The sequence below is a fragment of the Arachis hypogaea genome, chromosome 18 (genome assembly GCF_003086295.3).
Source record: "Arachis hypogaea cultivar Tifrunner chromosome 18, arahy.Tifrunner.gnm2.J5K5, whole genome shotgun sequence".
Taxonomy (NCBI): Eukaryota; Viridiplantae; Streptophyta; class Magnoliopsida; order Fabales; family Fabaceae; genus Arachis; species Arachis hypogaea.
Window position 1 is genome coordinate 97,721,725 of NC_092053.1, and position 12,153 is coordinate 97,733,877.

The 12,153-nt window shown below is 36.7% G+C and overlaps 1 non-coding gene across 1 annotated transcript; it reads right to left on the reverse strand.

Moving 5' to 3' along the window:
- Nucleotides 1-11,742: 11,742 nt before the first annotated feature.
- LOC112774413 (small nucleolar RNA R71) lies at nucleotides 11,743-11,850 on the reverse strand. Its single transcript, XR_003188905.1, has one exon. It is a non-coding gene; the product is annotated as a small nucleolar RNA R71 (small nucleolar RNA).
- Nucleotides 11,851-12,153: the final 303 nt, after the last annotated feature.

The following is a 12,153-nucleotide window of genomic DNA, read 5'->3' on the forward strand; positions in this document are numbered from 1 at the left end:
AAAATAGAAAAAGAAATAAAAAGGGGACAAAATGTCCCAAAGCAAAGCGAAGCTCAATAAAATCAATGCATAAGAGTTGTGAAATGAAAAGAAAATGCATGAGTATGTGAAAGTGAAAGATGGGTAGCTAGGTTAGAACTTAATTGTATAGGATGTCATAGGTTAGGTGGGAAGTCTAAGCTTATCAAAGATTCAAATTTCAAGCTCACTTAACCAAATATGCATCCTACCTTGACCCTAGCCCCATTACAGCCTAATGAAAAGACCTCATGATATGTGTATGCGTGCATAAAATAAATGTCGATTGTTAGAAGAGAAACAAATCTTGGAAAGCATGACTAGGGGAGAATTGAGAAAATCAACCCTAAACACTTGAGCGAATAGAGTGCAAACACATCCGGTGAGGGTTTGATGCTCAATTACATGTTTTCACCTATGATCATCATTCTTCGTGCAAGTTTGTAAAAATATTTAATAGCTCAATTCAATTGTGGTTTGGCATGGTTGTTAATACCTTTGGCCCTTGTGCTTATATATATATATATATATATATATATATATATATATATATATATATATATATATATATTCTTGGGAATTGATTTATTTTGACCAAGTGATGAGCAGATAATTTATACGCTTTTTGGCATTATTTTTATATAGTTTTTAGTATGATTTAGTTAGTTTTTAGTATATTTTTATTAGTTTTTAATAAAAAATCACATTTCTGGACTTTACTATGAGTTTGTGTGTTTTTCTGTGATTTCAGGTATTTTCTGGCTGAAATTGAGGGACTTGAGCAAAAATCAGATTCAGAGGTTGAAGAAGGACTGCAGATGATGTTGGATTCTGACCTCCCTGCACTCAAAGTGAATTTTCTGGAGCTACAAAACTCCAAATGGCGTGCTCTCAATTGCGTTAGAAATTAGACATCCAGGGCTTTCCAGAAATATATAATAGTTTATACTTTGCCCGAGTTTAGATGACACAAACTGGCATTCAACGCCAGTTCCATGCTGCATTTTGGAGTTAAACGCCAGAAACAGGTTGCAAAGTGGAGTTAAACGCCAGAAACAGGTTACAAACTGGCGTTCAACTCCAAGAGAAGCCTCTACACGTGTAAATAGATTTCTGCATCATTTACTCATTTTTGTAAACCCTAGTAACTAGTTTAGTATAAATAGGACTTTTTATTATTGTATTCAAAGTCTTGGTTACTCCGGTTCCCCTCTAGGGCCGAGACCAATGAACTCCATGATCACTTATGTATTTTCAACGGTAGAGTTTCTACACACCATAGATTAAGGTGTGGAGCTCTGCTGTTCCTCATAAATTAATACAAAGTACTATCATTTTTCTATTCAATTCAAGCTTATTCTGATTCTAAGATATTCATTCGCACTTCAATATGAATGTGATGATCGTGACAGTTATCATCATTCCCAACCTATGAACGCGTGCCTGACAACCACTTCCGTTCTACCTTAGATTGAATGAGTATCTCTGGGATTCCTTAATCAAAATCTTCGTGGTATAAGTTAGAATCCATGGACGGCCATTCTTGAGATCTGGAAAGTCTAAACCTTCTCTGTGGTACTTCGAGTAGGATCTGGGAAGGGATAGCTGCGACGAGCTTCAAACTCGCGAGTGCTGGGCGTAGTGACAGACGCAAAAGGATCAATGGATCCTATTCCAGTATGATCGAGAACCGACAAATGATTAGTCATGCAGTGACAGCGCATTGGACCATTTTCACTGAAAGGACAGGATGTAGCCATTGACAACGGTGATGCCTAATATACAGCTTGCCATAGAAAGGAGTATGAATGATTGGATGAAGATAATAGGAAAGCAGAGGTTCAGGAGGAACGAACGCATCTCTATACGCTTATCTGAAATTCTAACCAATGAATTATATAAGTATCACTATCTTTATTTTATATTTTATTTATCTTTTAATTATTAAATCTCTATAATCAATTGAATCTGCCTGACTGAGATTTACAAGGTGACCATAGTTTGCTTCAAGCCGACAATCTCCGTGGGATCAACCCTTACTCACGTAAGGTTTATTACTTGGACGACCCAGTGCACCTGCTGGTTAGTTGTGCGAAGTTGTGACAAAGAACTAAGATCACGAACGTGCGTATTGAGTTTTTAGCGACGTTACCAAGGAATGGAACCGTCACGATTTCTGCGCACCACCAAGCCATTGCATTCATGTAGATAGTTGCATATAGTTTAGTTTGCATTTAGATTAGTTTACATTGAATAAATATTGATACCCTTTGTTCTTTCTTGGTTTAAGCATAAGGACATGCTTGGTTTAAGTGTGGGGAGGTTGATAAACCCCATTTGTAGGGTTTATCTTGTGGTTAATTTAGGAAATTTTATGACCTTTTACCCACAATTATTCAATGAAATAGTATGGTTTCATGATTGTCTCCTAATTTGTGCTTAAGTGTGAAAACATACTTTTTAGGCCCTTAATTGTTTAATCTTGATTTACCTTTGATTCCATTAGATGCCTTGATATGTTTGTTAAGTGATTTCAGGTTTATGAGGCAAGGATTGGATCAAGGGAATGAAGGAAAAGCATGTAAAAATGGAGAACTCATGAAGAAATGAAGGAATCGCAAAAGCTGTCAAGCCGACCTCTTCGCACTTAATCGGTCATAACTTGAGCTACAGAGGTTCAAATGATGCGGTTCCAGTTGCGTTGGAAAGCTAACATCTGGGGCTTCAAAACGATATAAGATTTGCCACCAACAAACGCTCTTTTAGTGTCATTAGCTTTACATGTTGTTCTTCACCTTTTTCCTCTTCTTCCAGTTTGTTTAGAGGAATGACCTCAAGGGGGGAGAAGATTCAGCTATTGTCCCCTGTTTTGGTCTCTCCTCAGCAAGCTTCCTTTTGTAATTCTCACCAATGAATTTCTCACCAATGAATTACATAAGTATCACTATCTTTATTTTATATTTTATTTATCTTTTAATTATTAAATCTCTATAATCAATTGAATCCACCTGACTGAGATTTACAAGGTGACCATAGTTTGCTTCAAGCCGACAATCTCCGTGGGATCGACCCTTACTCACGTAAGGTTTATTACTTGGACGACCCAGTGCACTTGCTGGTTAGTTGTGCGAAGTTGTGACAAAGAACTAAGATCATGAACGTGCGTATTGAGTTTTTAGCACCATTACCAACGAATGGAACCGTCACAATTTCTGCGTACCAAGTTTTTGGCGCTGTTGTCGGGCATTGTTCGAGTTTGGACAACTGACGATTCATCTTGTTACTCAGATTAGGTAATTTTATTTTATTTTCAAGCTTTTTATTTCTTATTTTCGAAAAAAATACAAAAAAATATTTTTAATAAAATCATAAAATCAAAAATATTTTGTGTTTCTTGTTTGAGTCTACAGTCAGGTTTTAAGTTTGGTGTCAATTGCATCTTTTTAATTTTCTGAAAACTATTTTCGAAAATTTCATGCATTGCATTCTTGATGATCTTCAAGTTGTTCTTGGCCAGTCTTCTTGTTTGATCTTCATATTTTCTTGTTTTGTGTCTTTTCTAGTTTTTCATATGCATTTTTAATTTGTTAGTGTCTAAAGTTTGAAAATTTCTAAGTTTGGTGTCTTGCATGTTCTTCTTTTCTTGAAAATTTTCAAAAATACATACTTGATGTTCATCATGATCTTCAAAGTGTTCTTGGTGTTAATCTTTGCATTCAAAGTGTTCTTGCATGTTTCCTTTGTTTTGATCCAAAATTTTTATGTCTTGAGTCTTTTTTATGTTTTTCTCTTTCTTTATTAAAATCCAAAAAAAAAATAAAAAAATATCTTTCCCTTATTCTCTCATAAATTTTCGAAAATTTGAGTTGACTTTTTCAAAACTTTTTAAAATTTAGTTGTTTCTTATGAGTCAAATCAAATTTTCAATTTAAAAATTTTATCTTTTTCAAATCTTTTTCAAAAATCAAATCTTTTTCATTTTTCTTTTATAAATTTCGAAACTTTCAAAATTATTTTCAAAATTTTTTTCTTATTTTTATTTCATATTTTCGGAATTAATGCTAACAATTAATGTGATTGATTCAAAATTTTTAAGTTTGTTACTTGCCTAATAAGAAAGGTTCAATCTTTAAACTCTAGAATCATATCTTTTTAGTTTCTTGTTAGTCAAGTAATCAACTTTGATTTCAAAAATCAAATCTTTTCAAATTTCTTTTTTTAAATCTTTTTCAAATTAAGTTTCAATCATATCTTTTTCAAAATCAATTTCAAAATCTTTTCTAACTTCTTATCTTTTCAAAATTAATTTTCAAATCTTTTTCAATTAATCCTATCCTTTTGTTTCAATCATATCTTTTTCAAAACTACCTAACTAATTCTCTCTCTCTAATTTTTGAAATTCACCTTCCCCTTTTTCTAAAATTTCCTTTTTAATTAACTATTTGTTTTAAATTTAATTTAATTTGATTTAATTTTCCTTGCTTAATTTTTGAATTTTTAATTTTAAAACAAAAATTCTTTTATTTTATTTTATCTAATTTTCAAAAATTCTTCTCCTTCACCTCCTTCTATTTATTTATTCATCTACTAACACCCCTTTTTCACCCAAGAATTCGAACCTACTCCTCACCCTTGTGTTTGGATTCTCCTTCTTCTATTCATATCTTCTTCTACTCACATAAAGGAATCTCTATAGTGTGACATAGAGGATTCCATATTTTCTTTTCTGTTTTATTCTTTTTCATATGAGCAGGAACAAGGATAAAAACATTCTTGTTGAGGCTGATCCTGAACCTGAAAAGACTCTGAAGAGGAAGCTAGGGGAAGCTAAAGCACAACTCTCTGGAGAAAATCTGATAGAAATTTTCGAAAAAGAAGGAGGCATGGCCGAAAATAATAACAATGCAAGGAAGATGCTTGGTGACTTTACTGCACCTAATTCCAATTTACATGGAAGAAGCATCTCAATCCCTGCCATTGGAGCAAACAATTTTGAGCTGAAGCCTCAACTAGTTTCTCTGATGCAACAGAATTGTAAGTTTTATGGACTTCAATCCAAAGATCCCTTTCAGTTCTTAACTGAATTCTTGCAGATCTGTGATACTGTTAAGTGATGACAAATCATCTTAGCCTATTTTAGCTAGTCTTTTTCCTTAGTTTTCCTTAGAATTATGCACTTTCTTGAGCTACAAGCAAGCTAATTGAGTAAATTTTCATGTTTCCCTTGATTGAACCAACCATATATGAATTCATGCCATTTCATGAGGTTTTGTGCTATATTTGTTGCATATTATGAAAGAATGAATATCTCATGATTTTGAGCATAGCTTTGATTAGTTTGGTTGATTAATGATAGGTGAAGAAAGCTTGGAGAAAGGTTGAAGCAAAGAGGAATGGCTAGAAGTGAAGAATGGAAGTTGATCCTGGAGGCATGAAGTTAGCCCCAACGTTAGCCCCCTAACTTGGAGGCTAACGTTGGGCATGAAGATCACTCCCTGGACTCCCCACGTTTGAGCCAACGTTAGCCCCCTAACTTGGAGGCTAACGTTGGCAAGAGAAACTTGAAACTCATCCCCGGGCCAGCCAACGTTTGCGCCAACGTTAGCCCCCTAACTTGGAGGCTAACGTTGGCACATGAGTTATAAAGGGGGAGAAGGCCAACGTTTGCGCCAACGTTAGCCCCCTAACTTGGAGGCTAACGTTGGCGCCACTAGCACTAAGCAAGGCCAACGTTAGGGTCAAAGTTAGACCCCTAACGTTGGCACCAACGTCCAAACCAGAGAATTATGCTTGCTGCTATGAAAAGTTAGGGTCAAAGTTAGACCCCTAACTTTGGCCCTAACGTTGGGACCAACTTTGGCTAACTTCAAAACCGGTTCAATTGGTTCACTTCGGTTCTTCTTCAAACTTCAAGAGCAATCAACCAAGGCCTCTTTCAACCCAATTCCACCAAGAACAAAGGCCCAACTCAAGGCTTGAAGATCATTTTGGAAAGTGTATAAATAGGATAGAATTCAAGTTATTTGGAGAGCTTTCCTTTTAGAATTTTCATAATAGTTTTCGGAGAGCTTTTGAACTTGAGTGAACTTTAATTTCTTTGTTTCCATTGCTTTAAAATTTCATTTTACTTTTGTCTTGGATCTTGGATTGGAGAGTTGAAGAAATTCTGTTTCAATCTCAATCTTGGATCTCTCTATTTCTTTACTGTTAATTGAATTTCATTTCCGGTTCATTGTTCTTCATCTCTTTTCTTTGCAATTTACAATTCCCTTGCAATTGTCTTGTTGGATCTAGGAAGGCATTGAGATCTAGACTTAGTTTTCTAGTCTCTGGGTCCTGAGATCTAAATTCCCATTTCAATTCTCTATTTACTGCTTTTTATGTTCATTTACTTTTCTGCTTCATATCCGGTTCAACCCCAATTCCCTTTTACTCTTCCGTTTGATGCAATTTCACTTTTCCTTGTTTAATTTCTGCAAATCCACATCCCAATCCCCTTTACATTTCCAGTAATTTACATTTCTTGCAATTTAAATTTCTGCAATTTACTTTTCTTGCACTCTAAGTTTCTGCCATTTAATTTCTTGTTCTTTAAGTTTCAGCCATTTATTTCTCGTTCTCTTTACTTCAATGCAATTTATTTCTGCAAGTCACAAAACCATCAACCAAATCTTGATTTACTTGACTAAATCAACCACTAAACTAAAATTGCTCAATCCTTCAATCCCTGTGGGATCGACCTCACTCCCGTGAGTTTTTATTACTTGATACGACCCGGTGCACTTGCCGGTTAGTTTTGGGTGTTTTGGAAGAGATTTATATTGCCTCCAAAATATCTCATCAAGTTTTTGGCGCCGTTGCCGGGGATTGATTAGATTGACAATGATTAAGTGAGGTGGTGATCTAGATCAAGCGCTTTTTCTTTAATTTTTGACTAACTCACTAACTGTTTGAAGTTTTGCCTGAGCTAATAGAAACCTCATTCTAGCAATAGAGTGAAATTTCCTTGGCTCATCCTGCTGAATATGATTTTCATAGTTTGAAAAACAAACGAGAGGAGTGGTTTTCGTTCATTTCTCTCTCAAGTTTGCCAACTGTTTGATACTTTGTGTCAACTGATCCTTCAATCATATCCTGGTCTGAATATGCACTACCTTCACTTGAATTGATTGTGACTGTGCAGATCATGGAAGGGAACTCAACAAATTCGAGCAATCATGAGAATAATACCCCCACCATAGACGATAATGTAACCCATGGTTCGAAGCAACTATCCATAGCCATGAATGATGTTACCCAATGGTTTGAAGCCTTTCCACAAGGAAGCATTATCGGATGGGAAGAACTGATGAATGGACTCCTAGTCAAATTTAACCCATCACAAGGAGTTGTTAAGCAAGAGGCAGAAGTGCATCCCTTGGAGAAAGAAATTGAAAGTGCTCGTGCAGTAATAAGCCAAAACAAGCAGATGCATCAGCAGACTCTACAACAATTAGATATGATGGCTAAAAAAATCATTGAGTTGAGACATGCTGTAGTACATACATACAACCTGACTCAAAGCTCGTATGGGTGTAATCAAGCTGAACAAAGCTCTGGGGCCATTAACCGAGAGCAACAAAGCTATGAGCAACTATAAGCTCCAAGCAATCACTCTAGCATGCTCCAGAACAGGCCTCAGAATGATGTGTACAATCCACCTTGGAGAACTCACTCTAATGGGAGGGGGGTTGAGAACCAAAACCAAAGACCAAGGAACTTCAACTACAACAACCATTTCCCAAACTTGCAAAAACCATACTGCCCACCCTTCCAACCTCAGATACCTCACAACCAACAACCGTCACAACACTATCATAGGACCACCAATTTGGAGATCTTAATAGAGAAAATGATGGAACACCAAGAAATAATAAACAAAAACCAGGAAGCCTCATTGAAGATCCTGGAGAGTCAGATTGGGCAGCTCTCCAAGCAAATTTCTATTGAGAGATCTTTAAGCTCACTGCCCAGTGACACAATCTCAAATTTGCAACAACATCACCACACCATCTCACAGAATTCTCAAAGGATTTCCAATCTAGAAAGTGGAGTAGAGAGAATGATGACACATCTAAAAAGGATGAACAAACACTATGAGGACCTACTCGGGAGAATTGAGAAGCAAATAGAATAATTAGCCAAAAACCTCACAGAAACAAGTAAGAAGGAAGCAAAGCCTCACTTAGTTGGACAATGGGACAAGGAGAAGAAGGCTCAGAATCTGAAATAAGCAAGCACAGAGGATGTCAAGCTAGTGACATTAAAAGAGCGCTTGTTGGGAGGCAACCCAACCTGAGGTAGTTTTCTGTTCATAACTATTTTAATAAAAAGGTTAATTAGTTTATCTACTTTGCAAAGAAGCTAAGTTTGGTGTCACACACCAAAACAACATAAGAGAGAATGAAGGATTCTAAGTTTGGTGTGTCACCAAAATCCCATCATAAAACACATTCTCATTTTCTGCATAATGCTGGCTTCAAGCATGATGAATGAACTAGTTAACTATTCTGCTGTTTCCTAGTTTTCAGTTTTATCAATGTTGAAAAAGAAAAAGAGTTTCACACATGGTTAATCCGATGCATTGGCAAGGTACTAAGTTTGGTGTTCCCACACCAAAGTAAGTACAAAGGCCCACAAATAAATCATGCAAGCTAACCGTTTTTTTTTAAGTGCTTGGGGGACAAGCAACTTTCAATATCATTGCAGAGGTCCATACAAGCTGTTGGAAGGACTGAGCATCATCAACCAAAGAAACAAAAGATGAACATGAAGGTCAGCAATAATGATGATGAGAAAAAGGAAAACAATTGAACTCCAACAGGTTGTATTGTTAAGTGATTGTTCTACATCAAATATTACTGTGATTGAAAGTTGGATTGTACCCCTAACTACCCCTGCCTGCATACATAGTATAATCTCTTTCTTTATAATTCAATAAGCAAGATGTTTGATCATTCACAATATTCTCATCTTCAAAACTTGTTTGCACTCAATTTCCAAGAAATGCATCACATGAAAGTTCTTTGAAAAGAAGGATTGAGGAATTAAACAATTTTGAGGCAAGCAAAAGATTAGGAGAAGTGGTGGTTCTGGTTGTGTGATAATGTATTGAGGTTGCATGCTTGTGAAAACTTGCATGGGAGCTCATAGGCGGGACAGGAAGTTCAAAGAAGTATTGTGGAGTTTCTCAAAAACTTATTGATCCAAGAAGCAGCAAACAAAACAAAAGAAAGAAAAGAAAATGCAAAAACAAAAAGAATATGGCCCAAGGCTCTGAGCATCAATTACTAGGCAGAAAAGAAAAAAAAGAAACAAAAACTCAAAGAGTTGTTATCCTAGTAAATGCTTGTGGTTGAAGTGTGTCAAGGAAAGAGGCTTGAGCAAGTAAATTCTTAGGGGTGCTTCAACAGCTAATACCTTAAAACCAACTGGTTTAGGAGTATTGATTGAAAGCTTATCTAAAGAGCCGCCTTGAGACATGATACTTAGAGTCGAGGCCAAAGCACAGAAACTATAAGCTGCTTCAAGGTGATTACATATAAAGAGATCTCCATGGTACCATTTGGATGAAAATCCTAAAGACCTACGACTCCCAATATGTAAGGACTAGTGAGCACTGAAGCCCTTGCATGAGCATATGATTTAGAGTTCACCCCACTGATACTTGATCACTTCACTCACTGCACTTTACAAGTATTCCTCAACCCATCTTAATTAAAAGAACCTTAGAGCATAAATCTATTTCTTGCTTGGGGACAAGCAAGCTTTAAGTTTGGTGTTGTGATGACAAGTCATCTTAGCCTATTTTAGCTAGTCTTTTTCCTTAGTTTTCCTTAGAATTATGCACTTTCTTGAGCTACAAGCAAGCTAATTGAGTAGATTTTCATGTTTCCCTTGATTGAACCAACCATATATGAATTCATGCCATTTCATGAGGTTTTGTGCTATATTTGTTGCATATTATGAAAGAATGAATATCTCATGATTTTGAGCATAGCTTTGATTAGTTTGGTTGATTAATGATAGGTGAAGAAAGCTTGGAGAAAGGTTGAAGCAAAGAGGAATGGCTAGAAGTGAAGAATGGAAGTTGATCCTGGAGGCATGAAGTTAGCCCCAACGTTAGCCCCCTAACTTGGAGGCTAACGTTGGGCATGAAGATCACTCCCTGGACTCCCCACGTTTGAGCCAACGTTAGCCCCCTAACTTGGAGGCTAACGTTGGCAAGAGAAACTTGAAACTCATCCCTGGGCCAGCCAACGTTTGCGCCAACGTTAGCCCCCTAACTTGGAGGCTAACGTTGGCACATGAGTTATAAAGGGGAGAAGGCCAACGTTTGCGCCAACGTTAGCCCCCTAACTTGGAGGCTAACGTTGGCGCCACTAGCACTAAGCAAGGCCAACGTTAGGGTCAAAGTTAGACCCCTAACGTTGGCACCAACGTCCAAACCAGAGAATTATGCTTGCTGCTATGAAAAGTTAGGGTCAAAGTTATACCCCTAACTTTGGCCCTAACGTTGGGACCAACTTTGGCTAACTTCAAAACCGGTTCAATTGGTTCACTTCGGTTCTTCTTCAAACTTCAAGAGCAATCAACCATGGCCTCTTTCAACCCAATTCCACCAAGAACAAAGGCCCAACTCAAGGCTTGAAGATCATTTTGGAAAGTGTATAAATAGGATAGAATTCAAGTTATTTGGAGAGCTTTCCTTTTAGAATTTTCATAATAGTTTTCGGAGAGCTTTTGAACTTGAGTGAACTTTAATTTCTTTGTTTCCATTGCTTTTAAATTTCATTTTACTTTTGTCTTGGATCTTGGATTGGAGAGTTGAAGAAATTCTATTTCAATCTCAATCTTGGATCTCTCTATTTCTTTACTGTTAATTGAATTTCATTTCCGGTTCATTGTTCTTCATCTCTTTTCTTTGCAATTTACAATTCCCTTGCAATTGTCTTGTTGGATCTAGGAAGGCATTGAGATCTAGACTTAGTTTTCTAGTCTCTGGGTCCTGAGATCTAAATTCCCATTTCAATTCTCTATTTACTGCTTTTTATGTTCATTTACTTTTCTGCTTCATATCCGGTTCAACCCCAATTCCCTTTTACTCTTCCGTTTGATGCAATTTCACTTTTCCTTGTTTAATTTCTGCAAATCCACATCCCAATCCCCTTTACATTTCCAGTAATTTACATTTCTTGCAATTTAAATTTCTGCAATTTACTTTTCTTGCACTTTAAGTTTCTGCCATTTAATTTCTTGTTCTTTAAGTTTCAGCCATTTATTTCTCGTTCTCTTTACTTCAATGCAATTTATTTCTGCAAGTCACAAAACCATCAACCAAATCTTGATTCGCTTGACTAAATCAACCACTAAACTAAAATTGCTCAATCCTTCAATCCCTGTGGGATCGACCTCACTCCCGTGAGTTTTTATTACTTGATACGACCCGGTGCACTTGCCGATTAGTTTTGGGTGTTTTGGAAGAGATTTATATTGCCTCCAAAATATCTCATCATTAAGACCAATGGGGTTGATCCTGAGGTCTATAGGCTTATGCTTTTCCCATTTGCTGTAAGAGACAGAGCTAGAATATGGTCGGACTCTCAACCTAAAGACAGCCTGAACTATTGGGATAAGCTGGTCACGGCTTTCTTAGCCAAGTTCTTTCCTCCTCAAAAGCTTAGCAAGCTTAGAGTGGATGTTCAAACCTTCAGACAAAAGGAAGGTGAATTTCTCTATGAAGCTTGGGTGAGATACAAGGAACTGACCAAAAAGTGTCCTTCTGACATGCTTTTAGAATGGACCATCCTGAATATATTCTATGATGGTCTGTCTGAATTATCAAAGATGTCATTGGACCATTCTGCAGGTGGATCCATTCACCTAAAGAAAACGCCTGCAGAAGCTCAAGAACTCATTGACATGGTTGCAAATAACCAGTTCATGTACACTTCTAAAAGGAATCCTGTGAGTAATGGGACGCCTCAGAGGAAGGGAGTTATTGAAATTGATACTTTGAATGCCATATTGGCTCAGAATAAAATATTGAGTCAGCAAGTCAATATGATCTCTCAGAGTCTGAATGGATTGAAGGAA